This window comes from Sabethes cyaneus, chromosome 3 (assembly GCF_943734655.1).
Source record: "Sabethes cyaneus chromosome 3, idSabCyanKW18_F2, whole genome shotgun sequence".
Taxonomy (NCBI): domain Eukaryota; kingdom Metazoa; phylum Arthropoda; class Insecta; order Diptera; family Culicidae; genus Sabethes; species Sabethes cyaneus.
The window spans coordinates 94163454-94180525 of NC_071355.1; the positions used below are offsets into that span (position 1 = coordinate 94163454).

General features: G+C 41.5%; 1 protein-coding gene across 2 annotated transcripts in view; it reads right to left on the reverse strand.

Annotated features, from left to right (window-relative positions):
* LOC128742174 (trichohyalin) overlaps positions 1-17072 on the reverse strand; it is a 70135-nt gene that overhangs the window by 42709 nt on the left and 10354 nt on the right. The gene's annotated exons all lie outside the window — the stretch shown is intronic.

Genomic DNA, 17072 nt, shown 5'->3' on the forward strand with positions numbered 1-17072 from the left:
TTCTTGCGGTTATCGTCGAAAACGAGTTTGAACTTACTTGGGACATCACCCCGACCCGTGGCTACCCATAATCCATCTTCACGTACGTTTCGTCGTCCATAAGGATAAGGATCCTACGTACTTCACAAAAACCTCATTCTTCAACTTCCGGGTACGTCTTTTGGATATTAGATTCTACTTTAGTGTCCTGATTGGTTAGATCCGTAAACGTCGAAATACACCACCGAATTTTTTACAGAACGCTCGGCTATCCAAATCTCGGCACATTTTGCCGAGTTTTTCAAGTGTGTAGGTTTGCTCTAATCATTACCAACACTATGAACTTGACGATCGATAATATTCCGCTAACGGCGCAGACAAACGGCTGATGCCAGCAAGTGTACAGCGGAAAAAAGAGCTTTAAAAAACTATCTAAGCATTTCCATGAGGGAGACATTCACCAAAGATCGATGAGCGTTAACGTGAGGGTCGAGGGGGGGGGGAGGCAGTTCCTCAATAAGCACTTCAAAAGTGGATATATAATGGAAAGAGGTAGAAAGGTAAGCAGCCTAGAACTAAGGTTGCAAATCGAGCGAGAAGCAAAGGACGCCTACAGTCACGCAAGCAAATATGAGAGGCATAGCATCCAACGCTTACTCTACTGATGCAGACGTACGACAAACGCCCACCTGTGCTGTGTGCATACATTCGGCTATCCACAGATTCGCGAGAGCATAGTCGTGGTATCTTTCTGTACAGCCCGCTCACCAGGCCAAAACTCTTGAGCAGCCAACAGTCGGCGAGCGAGTGTTGCACACTAGATACATATCTTGTAATCTTGTGTAACGCGGGTGAGAGTACAAATCTTCGCAAGTAATCGGAAGCAGCAGCTCGGGAACTATAGTAGTGTCCTAGCCTCCAACCTTGACGAGATTCGCCGAGAAATCAGATTGTTGAAAATAAATAGGACCGAACTCTTGAAATCGACCTCCTGACGACGTTCCAACTACTCTCATCTAGACACATTACCTCGATAATGTTATCTACGTTGAGCGTAAGCATCTCCGTCCGCCTAACTTCAAACCTGGACCATTCAAAGACCACATGCTTAGGTTTTTCCTCCACACCACCGCACTCCGGACAGAAGGGTGACCTTGCATTTTTTTTACGAGCAGGGAAATCTGCTATCAGACACCTGAGAAGACAACTCAGGGAGTGGGGTTTGGTATCCCGACCCCCCTACTGAGGATCCAGACCCACTAAAACCCTACTCGAGTCTCCAGCCTCAATCCCGCCTGGCACCACCTTATCGGTATTACTTCAGGGAGAGGGTGACCTTGCATGACCGAATCGATGTGAATAATGTCTGAAGCAACCATATCTCGAAAGCAATTGCGTCAGATAGACATGCACTACTCTGTGCTTTCTATTCTATATTCTACACTGAGACAACCGGTGTTAGTCTTTACATTCATCTGCCGTTAGTCCCGGCGTTTCGCTCCTGCTGTCACTAGATAATGACTCTGCTCGCATGACTTTTCTTATTCCTCTAATGTGCTACCGTTTATAATATTCACTGTCCTCCACCAAAATGATATCAATGGGAATTATCCCGGTTATAACGCAGACCGCTTCCGACGTTACAGTGTTATACACGTTATACACGGTCATTTTGAACTACAGATAATGACAAACTAAATTACAATATACGTGAACAATGATCCGAAGTTTTAATTAATTCTCTTTAACCAGGTTTTGGTTGATTTCAAAAAGCAGGCAGTCTAAAAAACTAAACTTTGAGATCAAAACCATCAGTCAAGAGTAATAAATTGACTGACAGGTTATGAATGAATTGTTTGAAGGGTAGAAAACTGACAAAGACAAACACTGCCAGTAGTTCAGTAGTAATGTCTATGGGTTGACAGGTAAAAGAATACTACCGGGGGTAAAACTGCATACGCTGAATATTTTTTATTTTCGCCTTCATGCTGGGCTTTCAATTTTTTCGAGCACTGGTACAGACAGCACGCTGTAAACAATCGCAGTAACACATAGGGTACCGGTGGGTATTTTCAGCCCATTAAGCGGTGGCCTGAGCAAAATTTATTCGAGACAAGATTTTTATACCAATTGATAGAATAACATTTACTGAATATCGGAGTGCATTTTGGTCTTAATAAAACGCTACTGAATTTGAGTTATAGCCGTGAGAAAAAATGAAGTTGCTGCGGCTATTTTAGACCCATTTCGTATAGTGGTGTCTGTGTTGTTTGAAAATCCGGCAGGACGAAAAAACCGGCACGGTACAAACCGTAACAGTTATAAAGCAATCCATCGAATAACTCAATAGGTGGCACTGCGCGTGCGCCACCATAATTTCTTAGTTGCACAATCTATACCTATAAAAATGGATTTCTGCTTGTCCGTATGTTCCTTATAGAATCGAAAACTATTGAACCGATCGGCGTGAAAATTTGCTTATAAGGGTTTTTGGGGCCAGGGAAGGTGCTTATGATGGTTGGAGACCCTTCCTCCCACTAAGAGGGGGGGCTCCCATACAAATGAAACACAAATTTCTGTATAACTCGAGAACTAATCAAGCAAATGGAACAAAATTTGACATGTGGGTATTTTCGGAGACAAGAATTTTTTCGTTGGTGAACTGAGGCCCCTCCCCTCTTTAGGAGCGAGTTATGATCCCTCTTCCCTTTAAGAGGGGAGGCTTCCATACAAATGAAATACAAATTTCCTTATAACTCGAGAAATATTCAAGCAAATGGAACCAAATTTTCCATGTGAAGGTTTTTGGTGGCAAGAATTTTTTTGTGGTGAATTAGGACCCCTCCCCACTTTAGGAGGGGGGCTCCTATACAAATTAAATACAGATTTCCTCATAACTCGAGAACTAATTAATCAAATGGAACCGAATTTGGCATGTGGGTGTTTTTGGAGGCATGAATTTTTTCTATGATGAATTAGGACCCTTTTTAGGAGGGAGGGAGGGGTTCCCATACAAAAGAAATACAAGTTTCCTCAGAACTCCAGAACTAATCAAACAAATGGAACCAAATTTAGGATGTGGGTGTTTTTGTAGGCAAAATTTTTTTTAAGCTGAATTGGCACCCCTCCCCTCTTTAGGAGGGGAATTATGACCCCTCTCCTCTTTAAGAGGGGGGGCTTCCATACAAATTAAATACAAATTTTCTCATAACTCGAGAACTAATTAATCAACTGGAACCATATTTGGTATGTGGGTGTTTTGGAGGCATGAATTTTTTTATGATGGTTTGAGACCCCTCACCCCTGTGGTAGGGGGATAAGGACTCTCATACAAATAAAACTGAAATTTTTGCGTAACTCAAAAACTAATCGAACTCGTGAAATTTTAGACTCTTTCATAAAACGTGCGGAGGGGGCAGCCTTCCGTAGAGATCACCTCTATCTAGGTTTATTTATTTTCCTAGATCTACTGACCTCTATTACTTTCCTTCAGGTGGGTCACCCTTGCGAAATGGTACTTTCTACGAAAAGATTTTCCGTGAAATGGTACATCCCGCGTAAGGGTTTTCGCGAAATGATATTCTGCGAAACTCTATATTCCGCGTTGTGGTCAACCGAGAATTGGTGTTCTGCAAAATGGTATTCGGCGAAATGGTTTGTAATGATGTAATGCTATTCTCTTTATTTTATCAGACTAAGCAATGGGGGAAGTTGTCTTTTACTTTACTGTGAGGAAAATTTGTATATTAAAACACCCATGAACTCCTCAAAAACTTGCAAAACTCGAGATTGTGACAAAGGTCATCCGAGATTCACGATTTATGTACAACACAGTTTAATTTGTGGCAATACGAAGTTTGTCGGGTCAGCTAGGTAACAATAAAGCTGATTTTGGGTATATTGTTGGGGCTTATCAAAGGGTTATCGTCTACCAAAAACCAGCTGTATCTATTTCAAGAAGCCTGAGGAATTACAATGAGAAAATAGCAACACCCAGGGGCATATTCGGTGGATTACTGTCCTTCAAAAGTAGATCAAAAGAAAGACAGATAACGTGATAACGGATAACGAATAACGTGTCGGTATTGCCTGGCTGGGTCATTGAAGATAACTAGTTTTTCAGTGATAACAATTTGCTTCTGGTGCTAGTGTACAGTATCAAATCGTTCATATACACTAGCACCAGAAGCAAGTGGATGTCACTCAAAAACTAGCTGTATCAACACTATAGAAGAGTTTCAGGCGCATCTGCGTCGCATATTTGTAGTAGTGTAAATAGAGCATCATAGGCTGAAATTAAAAACAAAACGCTGCAAATTGCTAGCGAATGAAAATTGATTTATATTTTCATATCAGAGGCAAAAAGGCAATATCATATCAGAGGCAGCAAAAAAGGGAACGTGTGCCAAATTTAGTAGCATACTGAAAATACCCTCCGGTACCCTAGTAAGCTATTATAATAGCCGCCATTCGAAATGGCTTTATTAGATTATATGAATAAGATAGTGACAGTGAAGTACTTCAGATAATTTAAATCTTTTTTCAAAAATGTAGAATATGTGTTTAAAAATGTTGGTGCATTTGGTTAAATGCTCATTTTATTAGTATATCACATTTCGCGCGTCAATTAGTTACACGTATAAAAAATTAGTTCGCCGTAAACGTATAATTAAATTTCGAATCAAAAAAAGGGAAATCAAACACACAACCAATCTGACATAAATTTACTAGTCTTCTTTGATTTCATGAAATAATTCATTAACACGTACAGCTGATGTGCCGTAAAATTAATTGCTTTCGAATAAAATGAATCAACAAAAACTGCTATGCTTTGCTGGTCAATCGCAAACGAAATTGAACTATTAAATAAAAAATGAAATACTTAATTTATTTTATATATCTTGGTCGTAAATAAAAATCATGATGCACGACAATTTGTCACGATGCAATGAAGTCAGTCTTGGCCACTCTCTTGCAACAAAAGACTAAAATGAACGTCTAATGATGCATCTACAGTGTATGTTAAAGGTGAAATTTTAACCAATAAGCACCACGATTCATTCGTCACAAAGCATCAACCAAGCTGAACAAATTGGTTGAGAAATGTAATTAAACGAAGCGCAACCGCTAGCTAGACTGAAGAGTTTAATGTCCTTTAACTTTCACACTTGAAAATAAAATTCAATATCAGTAAGGTCATTCCGGTCGTAAATTACACGAAAAAATGCATAATGCAACCGAAGTCATGACAGAGATTTCCGAAACGGTACGGTCGGAGTAGTAAGCGCTACTGCGACGGACACGCCGCCACCGGCCGGGCCGTCCGCGCCGTTGCAACAATCGGTTCCGGTCAATAAACGCTTGATGTGAGAAACGAAATTGCACCGTCAACAAAGGCCGCACAAGCCAAACCTGCCTCCGACCTGAGCACAGGGGGCTGTCCTCTCGTGCCGATAGTTTGGAGACCCGCTGACTGGTTGTCGCATTACTTTCTCGTAGGAGGGCGTTTGTCCAGCACAGCTGAATTCACAAACAGGTGAAAGGCAGGTACGGCCAGTTTGGGGCGCGGTTCCACTTCACCTGCTTTTTGACCGGACGAGCTTTCAATGAGTCCTCCTGAGTGGATGGAGTTGAACGTCGTCGTTCGACCTTTTGAGGGATGTGGCGACACAATGTTTCCATCCTGAATGCGATATCAAACCGTGCTGGTATTAACTATAATAATTCACTGTTGTAGTCGAAATCGTTATCTCGTTTACTAAATGTGAGTAAAATGATTACTAAATTACTTTCTTTATGATTGTTTTTTTTTTTTTTGGATTCGGTTATTTTTATGATAAGTTCAGACTGATGTTACTAACAACTTCTAATAAACCTTATAGTAGCTTTTCGGTAACTAATGTTATGCAAATTATCTAAAAAGGTACCGAACAGCAATAAAAGGTAAGTTTCCGTACGATATGTTTACGTAGTTTTAAACCAAAACATGTAACGACTCCACTAATTAACATAAAAACTGGAGCTGATAAAGCACAATCAGCTTGACGGGCCAAGGGTTGGGCGGCATGCACTCGTCAAGCTAGTTCTCTTTCCGTGTGGCGTGTGTCTACTTGTATCTCTTTCATTCACTCTCGTTAAACACTTTCAATGGTGGTGACCTCGATTAGGCCTCTTCTGAGGCATTGTTTTGTCGGTTCGTCCCATTCTCCGTGTTATAACTCGCGCGATATAATCATGAGTCATTTTTCTAATTTCCCGAGCGCACCTCAATTATTTAGGACCCACCGACGGTGATTGTATTAGTGGAATACTTGAGAAACCTAAGGTGTTGTAAATGGAGTGTTGTCAAGAAAAAATTTCCGCCTAACAAAGCAACTGTTTCACACCGGTTTCGAAAACCGGCAGCGCTTTGTTCAGCGGTTTGTGCCGCAAACATCCGCCTGTCTATAGTCAAATTAAGTAGAAAGCTGATAACGTTAGACCATAATGTATTTATCATTATTATTCCACAAAATGCAGCCGAATTTGCAATTTTGAATACATACGAAAGTAGATAAAATGGCACCAAAATTTATTTCATTTCACGATCTTTTTATGTAAAAAAATGAAAACGCAGCCCCTTACTAATAACAACGACTACCTACCATTCGTTTAATTAACAGCAGTTTTCATATTCAAATCTTGTTTCTTCGTTGATATAACCATACTAACTTCAATCACGTAATACTCAGAGATTTTAAATACTCTGATCATTCATGTTAATTAGTCAACATCTCTGACTATCGAATTACTTCAACTAAATGATTTAACGATTAATGCTCTGCACCATTTATATCGATGCAACGACAGGCGAGAGTTTTCTTTGTTATACAATTTAGATGAAAAGCAGGAAACGTTTGTTTACAACAGTATTGCAATGTTCGGAGCATTTTCAGGTATCATCAATAAATCGTTTCAATAACTTTGCACTGGCCAAGCTTTACCGAGATGAAGAGGACACAAATTCCACTTCAAAAAAATAAGCAAAAGTATTGCCAGGCTGTCCGACCAAGATGCATTCCTGAGATGGACTCAAGAAATGGTGCAAGTTTTACTATAACAGCACAAAAAGTGCACTTGTCTGCCACATGCTGTGGCCAGCAAAGGCGGCAACCGAGGCAAAACGGCAAGTGATATTGCGTATCGTGGTCAGCTTTTGGTAACTTGTTCCACCAGTACCGGCTGCGGTTGCCGCGAAAGAAAGTTTCCCTCTCACTTGGTGAGTCGACAGTGCCCTGGCTGGTGTACAGGGTGCTGCCCGTAAATGATCGCGGCAAACGATATGTATGTATGTAGGAACTCCCGAACCGGACCGGACGTGCCGAGAGTGGCAAAGATACAAGTGCAGGTCTCTAGTAACAACATGGAAGCAACTCATAAAACGACGGCAGCAATGAGTATAAACTGCAGAGTGGTGTAAATAAAAAAAAGATGCAAAACTGAAAGAGAAAACAGTAAAAGTTGCTTGCGACCTCTTAGTTTGCGACTTGGAGACAACAACCGAAAGCGGAATTACGCCAATCATGGCCATAAAGGGTGCTTTCCGATGAATTGTACTTCCGGCGAGACAAGTTTTTGATTCACACATTTTATTCGCTGGGGTTAGGCTTTACTAGGGCCACAGGCACTTGGGCATGATGAAATAACAGTAAATGGGGTGATACAGTAAACATAATTATATAAGTAGTATATAGAAAACCTTTTTATTTAACATACAATATTCTTTGCTGTGATATTCAATATGTTTGATCTACAAAAAAAATCAAATACTTTAATAAACGGCTTTAAGATTTTTTTATTTACTTGATGATAAGGTTCCAAGATTTAGATAGCGTATTCAATGATGCTTCATGCAAACGAGCAATACAGTTTCTTCAAAGCGTACGTGTCACAAAATTGGAGTGCGTTACGACGGATGAAACGAAGCATAGCAAAAGCCTTGATGTGGTCGTTGAACAAAAGTTTTCAGTTCAGCGTCACTATCAAGTCTTTTATCGATGTAACGCGATCCAATCTAAAATATATAGTCATAGGTCAGCTACATCCATTCTTTGGAAAAGTTTATGGTCTTGCAATCAGTTGTAATCATCTCCATGCCCTTTAAGACACAGAGACTGGCTAATTTTTGAATATCTGGTTGTTAAACAGCGTAATTGAATAACGGGCTGATGATTTCACAAGTTGATGAGCGCGAAGTTCACGGCGTGTACAAACAGAATGGAAATTAAAGGACTAAGGTGAATACCTTGTGGTACGCCAGATGGTATTGAACAACTATCTGACTCGACCGATCCTAGTTACACAATGGCTAATTTGTCCAATAGATATGACTGTAAACACAAGACGAGCCAGTGACGAAAACAAAGCTTTTCCATCCTTTTCAATGTTTCTTCGCGAAGCTCTTTGTCGGATGCTTTGTCAAAATGCACATAAATCCACTAAACAAAGCCTTTTCAAACTAGAATGCTAGTGCATGGCATTAGATTTATGGAGGTAGAGCAATTTTTCACAACATATGTATATTCAAATATTATGGGTTTTGCCGCAGAGTACATTTTAAAAAGAAAAGAGTCTTTGTTGAACAACGCAAATCCCGAGTCTCGGAACTGCCACCTATCGCGGGGTAATGGACCGGCATCACCGGTTAGTTATGAAACACTCGGATAAGTGCGCAGTGCGCAAAAGAAGTGAATTTCGAATGCAATCTGAGAGATGATCGTCGAAGTCAGAGTGGTAAAACCGAGATTGAATAGGCTCGAATCACAGCGGCCTTAACAACTACCCGTAATCAGTACACCGTACTGTTATGGTTTGTTAATCGATCTTGCAAGCGGGACAAGGATTCGGCATCGTGGCATTGCAGGAAGTCTGTTACAAAGGTGATTATGCGTAGATGCGCGACGGCAAGGCCTGATTTTACCCGACGGGTCAAAATCGCGTAATGCACTGGAAAGCCATCAACGAAAGGATGTTTATGTTGAGTAGATGCCAGATATACAGACATTTGTGCAAGCAAAAATTTGGGACCCACCAATTATTCCAGTTCCTGTGAGATATTGTTCTACCAATGTTCCTGAACATTAAAGTACTTCACAAAGTATAGATATTACAGAAAAAATTAGACTGAAAGAATAAAACACTGTGGAGAAAATGACGGGGTCCCAAATGTATGCATGCACAAATGTCTGTATATCTGGCATCTATGTTGAGAGTCAAAGGACATTTCTACAACTATACCATCAACAACGTGCATTTCCACACGGAGAAAAAACCGGACGATGAGAACTTTCTACGCGCAGCTGAAGGCGACGTATGACAACTATTCGCCATGGGACATCAAGATCGTCATCGAGCTTGGAGGGAAGCGATGTGCAGACCGGTCATCGGGATTCATAGCCGGGACACCGACACAAACGATAACGGTCAGCGAAAAGCGATGTATCAAATTTTGCAGCTTCCAGAGGAGGCCTGTCAAAGAGGTTGTCAATGAGGCCACAACCGAGGGGCTAGGTGAAAAACACCGAGTGAACAAAATGATTGGTTCGACGGGGAATGCCCACAAGCGAACGAGAAGCTTGTAAAAACTATTTAATGCAGTGACTATTGATGGCGATGAACTGGAAATGGTTGATGAGGTCATATATTTGGGATCTCTGGTCACCGGCGACAATAATACGAGTAAGGAGATTCATCAACGCATTTAAGCTGGAAGTCGGGCCTAAGTTTCCTTCCACCAGACGCTTAATAAGGTGTCGCGGGCTATTTTTGGCGGAGTACAAACGGAGAGCGGCGAAAGCGGCGTAGGTGTTTGAATCGCAAGTTGCAGGCACTACTTGGAGAGATTCCTATCGTACACCGTCCGAAAGTTGGGAGACTACGGTGGGCCAGCCACGTCGCAAGGATGCCGGACGACTGTGCATCTTGCAGCTAAAGAACAACAAGTCAGCTGGGAAAGATGGCATCGGAGCGGAGCTTATTAAAATGGGACCAGAAAAGCTGGCCGTTTGTATACACCGATTAATTGTTAGAATTTGGGATACGGAACAGTTACCGGAGGAGTGGAAAGATGGAGTTATCTGCCCGATCTATAAAAAGGGCGACAAGTTGAACTGTGAGAACTATGCTATCCTATCCCAAATCATTCTCCGCCGACTATCACCAATTGCGAACAGATTTGTGGGAACTTATCAAGCCGGCTTTGTCGAAGGTCGGTCTACAACGAATCAAATATTTACACTGCGGCAAATCCTCCAAAAGGGCCGTGAATGCAGAGTTCCCACGCATCATTTGTTCGTTGACTACAAAGCCGCATATGATACCATCGACCGAAAAGAGCTATGGAAAATCAGGGACGAGAACAGCTTCGCCAGGAAGCTCATCAAACTGATTAAATCTACGATGGATGGTATACAGTGCTGTGTTTGGATTTCGGGTGGATTGTCAAGTTCATTCGAATCACACAGAGGGCTTCGTCGAGGTGATGGTCTTTCATGCCTGCTGTTCAACATAGCGCTACAAGGTGTTATGAACCGAGCGGATATCAACACGCGGGGCACAGTATTCAACTAATCTAGTCAATTCGTCTGCTTTGCCGATGACATGGATATCGGCAGAACATCTGTGGCGGTGACTCAACTGTACACCAGACTAAAGCGCGAAGCAGAAAAGATTGGGTTAAGTGCATGCTGGCCAGCGGAACCAAGGCCGACCGACGCCGCTTGGGCAGTAGTATATTGATCGACGGCGATGAGTTTGAGGTAGTCGATGAGTTTGTCTACCTTGGCTCACTGGTAACGGCGGACAATGATACCAGCCGTGAGATTCGGAGGCGTATTTTCAGCGGAAATCTTGCTTACTATGGGCTTCACAAGCAATTGCGGTCGAGCAGACTAAGCCCCCGTACAAAGTGCACCCTGTACAAGATACTTATTAGACCGGTTGTTCTCTACGGGCATGAAACATGGACAATGCTCGAGGAAGACCTGCGAGTGCTCGGAGTTTTCGATCGACGAGTGCTAAGAACGATCGTACAGCGGCGTACAGGAGAACGGAGTATGGAGGCAGAGGATGAACCATGAACTCGCACATCTGTATGGCGAACCCAGTATCCAGAAGGTGGCTAAAACTGGACGGATATGATGGCAAGGCAAGTTGCAAGAATGCCGGACAACTCCCCTGCAAAGATGGTGTTCGCCTCAAATCCGGTAGGAACAAAACGACCAGGAGCGCAGCGAGCAAGATGGTTAGACCAGGTGGAGCGAGATCTGGCGGAGAGTACTCGGTGTCCGAGGAATTGGAGAGCGGTAGCCCTCAACCGAGTTACATGAAGAAACTTCGTTCAACAGGCTTTGTCTTAGGACGGCAAGCCACCTAAGTAAGTAAGTAAGCACCCCGGCTCTCGGCTGGTAGATAAAGTCATAAGTTGACCACGGAAAAAGTGGAAACAACGAGAGGGAAACCTGGTTACTATCGACTACGAGATGGTCGACAGATAGAAGCAGTTCTTCGTTGATGGGCATCTCAATGGCGGCTCAGTAGAACGAGGCGGAACGGAAGTTAACCCAGGGGTGCCTGTAAATGAAAACCGCGTTCAGGCTCCCGATCTCGAAGAGATCCGGTGAGAAATCGAACAGCTAAAGAAGGAAAAGATCGGCTCCCAACAGAACTCTACAAAAACGGTCAGAAACCACTAATAACGGCACTTCATTGCATAATTTCCAGGATTTGGGAAGAAGAGAAACTACCGGAGGTTTGGTCCTATCTATAAAAAGAGCGAACGGCTAGATTGCTGTTATAACCGCAGTATTACGCTTATTAACGTCGTACACAAAATGCTCTCCCAGTTTTTTTACGTCGTCAGTCCCCTATAGCAAAAGATTTCGTAGGGCAGTCCCTAGCGGGTTTTATAGGAGCTCGTCAAGTATGGATGCAATTTTCACACTCTGACAAATCCTCCAGAAATTTCGGGGGTACAACATCCCCACGCATCATTTTTCCGTGGATTTCAGGGCAGCATACGATACAGTCGAGCGCAAACAAACTTAATACACGAGAACGAGTTTCCAGATAAATTAACGCGGCTAATCAATGTAGTTTTGAAATCAAAACATGTTCGAATACCTATCGTTTATTAACATAGACATAGACCACTATAGTTCGGAACGAATGGTCATTCTGTTCCATGCCAAAAATGCAACATGAAAAAAAGCAGGTTAGAAACTTACTGTGTTGAAATTTTTATTGTTTGCAGAGTACATCTATCCAAAAGGATACGATTTATGCAAAAATCTCATTTTCGATAAAAATGGTCAACAGACCACTATAATTCAGAACGGCTCACATATCACTATCTTGAACTAAGGTTAGTTTTTTCAGCTTATTTTCCACGAAACTTATGCAACTAGCACAGCATGAGATATGATGTATAACGTTATATTTTATGCTATAAATGATATGAAAGAAACTACATTAATAGCTTGTTGGTTCAAAACGTTAATGAAATTTGCGGCAAGTCAGCTTTTAACGTATTTTTAGCAAAGATGCCGTCGTTCCAGCTGGCTGCTTGAATGTTTATATTACGGTTGATACATCAGCGAATGAAATTCTGCCATGCACATCTACCTTTCTCTATACCTTCAGAGAAACAAAGTAAATTTTTTCAAAAATCAGTCAAGTCTAGCCATTCTTCTTTTGCTTTCCATTTGAGTAGAGAGACTTCTAACTTGTATGGCTATTATGATTGAATATTTATGATTTCAGGTCGTGCACACGATTCAACCATGATCCATGAGTTCATGTGGTTTGAGTAGTAATGAAATTCATAGGTATGTGATAGTAGACAGCGTTCTAATTGGAAAAAAGTAGCCATGGTCAATCTATTTTGGGAGAATTTCTTGACTCACGACAACGTCATTGAAACGGGTTAATCCTTCCTTTTTATACGTAAAGTACGTGCGCTGAATGCAAACTACTTGTAAAATTATTCCACACTTAATTAAAATCTCTTCTTCTAGGTCTGCTTAAAAAGTGTTTAAGCTTTGCGGTACCCGCTTGGTAGAGCATTATGTATTTTATTTATCGTATATAGATATACGTTTGTGCGGACACAGTAAATCAACTTCCGGTAAACAATTTATTTTACATTTCCCACACCAAAAATCGTGCTTTCAGGACAAACAGGGTCTGGTACTGCTTAGTCGCTATTGCCTATTCTAATTCTATCCAATACAAATTATTTCAAATGTCCACGTTTTTTAAGACACACGATGTAAAATTAGTTATGCCCGATTTTTTTAGTTTGTTGACTATCATGCGCAATCAATAAAAGTGAGCTACACAATTCTTCTTCTTTTTTTTTTTGTCGGAAGATTTGACCGCTGCGACCATTATTTTGATCTATTGTGGTATACTTCTTCTTTTGTCTAGGTATTAGTTGCCTTCTTCTTCTTCTTCTTCAGCAGCATAAAGCCGGGGTGGCTCGTGCTGTTTCAAGCCACTTGGGCCACTCGTCGCCAATTTCCTAGTCGTCTCAGAAGTCGCAAATCACTTTCGACCTGGTCGAGCCATCGTGCACGTTGGGCCCCCCTGTTCCTGGTGCCGGTGGGGTTGTTGAAGAGGGCTATTTTCGTCGCACTGTCGTCCGGCATCCTTACGACGTGTCCGGCCTACCGTAATCTGCTAACTTTTGCTAGATGTACGACGGGTGTCCTTCCAAGCAGTGCCTGTAGCTCTTGATTCATAAGCCTCCGCCACTCTCCGCTTTCAGTTTGTACTCCGCCAAATATCGTCCGCAGCACTTTCCGCTCAAACACGGCAAGGGCGCGTGTGTCCTCCGTAAGCAGCGTCACGGCTTCAAGTCCATAAAGAACTACCGGTCTAATAATGGTTTTGTACATTCCGTTCTACACAATACTGTTGTGATTTTTGGTTCGGACGAAGGAAAATTTTCGGGCATTCGGATACGGAGGTAAAATTTTATTTAAAAAATCGCTAAAACTAAATTTAATTGTTTCATTTGATGCCCTGAAGGTTTGATGACAATCGGATGAAAACTCGAATTTTGCGAATTAATTTTGTGTGTTGCAATTCTACCGTGGACACCCTTTAGTACTAAATGCTATAAAATCAACAATAGCAACTATAAAAATAACGCAAAATCTTTTATTGTCTGTCCAAACTCATCAAAAAGATTTGACGTAAGTAACGTAGTAACGTAAAATAAATAACCGCGCAATGATGAACCTTCTTGAAGCTTCGGAGAGCGATGCTGGTCTAACAAATCAGTTGTCGTAAGCTCGATTCTCAACTTGGGGAGTCGCTATCAAGTCAATAGGATCTTTACACTAGCCCAGTAGTTTTCCTCTACTCTAATAACCGGCCTCTAAGCGAAGTCTGTCGGTAAAGAAGGGTCAAGTTCTGATGGACGTTTATACCCATGGCTTTGCTTTGCTATCCAAAATGAAATTGTGAATTGCTATAAACTCATCTTTATTATTCAATAACAAAACTGTATAAAGTCAGTTAAAAACCTTAAAAAACAACTCAGCATGAAGTCAATGAACCTAGCATTGCACGATTCAGTCGTCGTGAAAAATTAATTTAAATTTCTGTCTTGAATGGTTGACTGATTTCGCTGTGTGTTTTATCATAAATATTTCCGAATTACTAAAATATTCAAAACGAAATCATACACCCGTATAGGCGTTTAAAAAGTCTATTAGTAAAAAGGTCGATACACAATTTGATCCATTTTAATGTCTGATCGGCAGTTAAGAAGTTATCACTATAAAATTAAATACCCAACCATAAACACCCTAGCGATTTAAAACATTGTCTAGTCCTATTTGTATAAGATAATATCTTATCCCATAGATTACAAAGGTTGAACAATCTGAATAATGACAGTATAATAAAAGTTTACTTTCACTGTTAGTTGAATATATTCAGACTTAAATTGAAGGCATAGCGATATACTTTAACATTTCAAAGTACATTTCTTATCAATTAAAAATAGCACTAATTTCGCTCGTGCCGATACCGAAAGCGAAAAAAAATCAATAAACATGGTTAATATGAACTCTGATTTTTGCAGGTAATAGGTAACTATTTTGCCTCATGATCTCATCAAACAGTTGAGGCCAGCCTACCCGAAAGATTCATTTCAAATCTGTTTGCAGCTTCATTTCCTACGTGATCATTGAACTCTCTTGATTCATTTTTCTCAGGTGTGTTGTTTACTTTCTCGTAGTTTGCTCGTCTGCTTTCCTCAGCTCCAACCAAACACAATCTCTGGCAAACCGAAAAAAAAATCTGAGCCCGGTGCTTCAGATTTATGTATACGCCGCGTAATAGGAACCGGGGAGCTATGCGAAACAATGCTGTAATATCCTCCAGTAGCAACAGCTTTTTTCGTTTCACGGGTAATTGTAACAAAAGCTTGGGAAAATTAGTTACCTACCAGCGTCTAATGGAGAAATTGGTTAAACAATTTATCAATAAACAGCATTATTCAGCGAAGCAAAATGGCCGTAATTGGTAAATGCAAGGGTTGGCCACATTTCTTCATTTGGAACATATTAAATCACATCGATCACACTATTTTGTTTATTAATTTTATCACCCAGCATTGTACATAACACTTAACACTTAACTATCGGCTGTTTCTGTTTCAACTGCTATACTTGCTAAAATTTTCTATAAACTTGTACTACAAAAATACAAGTTTTTACAATTACCTACGTCACGGTTGTTCCATCGTTTTTTAAATATATGCGTTTTCACACAATCAACCTGGTTTACATGTTAATAATAATTATGCGTGATTACGGGAATTTTACCCATTGATGATTTTGTCCATTGTATTTTCCCTGTAGTTAGCCAAAACAATTAACATGACAGTAAAAATTGTTTTTTAAACGCGGAGCCGATGCAGGCAAACCTTTTATTTCAATCAAACCTGACTTCCTATAAGAACTTCCGACATGGATGCTTCTAAAATGGTTTAAAAAGCGCTATTTGGTAATAATTCAAAAAAAAATTAATGGAGAATTCTACGATTACGTCATTAAGGCGAGTGACATTAGGTGGGGCCCGTTTTCGTTGGTTTGTGAGGGGAGTAAAGAGGAGCAGGAGAGGTTGCGGGTGTATGGAATTTGATATCGTTGATATTATTCCTAGTGCAAACAACTTCAGCTGGACCTCGCTTGTGTCACAATTTTGCCAAGTGGATTCCTGGAATACTCCAAGGATGATCGACTATGCATCATACTGTTTGTTACCGTTCGTCGGTAACTTTATTTTGTGTGGAAATGTAGGGCCCTAATTATGTACAGATAGCTTAAAATCGGATTGTATTGGATGGTGAATACGGCACGGTCGGCATTTCGACATGCAGAGGGCGCGGCGGTGAGCCATTCCACTAAACTGTTGAATTGATCCAGGAAGTCGGCTGTGTGGAGAGTTTTGCCGAAAAGCCGATCTCGAGCTGGCGAACCGAGGCTCAGCTCGAGAGTGCTGATCGAGACATCGAAGCGAACGTACCTTTTTCGCTTGGGCGAGACGTTATTAGGTGAGTGGCTTGCCCACGTTAACACGAGCACGGGTTCTTCAAGTTTCTTCGACGAGCTGGAACGTCATCACTGAACCTCCGGGACTAGACTATTTCCCCCTGGAGGGCCCAATCAGCACAGCGGACAACCAGTCAGTTAAAACGGGCTCGCGGCAGACGTTACCAAAGCCGCTCATCTCATCCTCGTTTCGCACGCACCAGCGACTCGGGGATTGACCAGCGCCGTGGACTATCCAGTCCTTAACGACAGCAGTTTAGGGACTCCTGGACCATTATTCAACACTGCAAACACCAATCCCATGGAAACGGGATCACGGTGAACGTTATCCAGTCAGCAGCTTTAAACATAACCTCACCGAACCTCGGCGAAGCGTCGAGTGACCCGTTTTGCGGCACACTAGACGTAACCAGACCATAGTAAAATCTGGCCACGCCAAAAAAGACCAATCAACGTGTAGCCAACGGCAACCACCCGTCCGTTTACGTT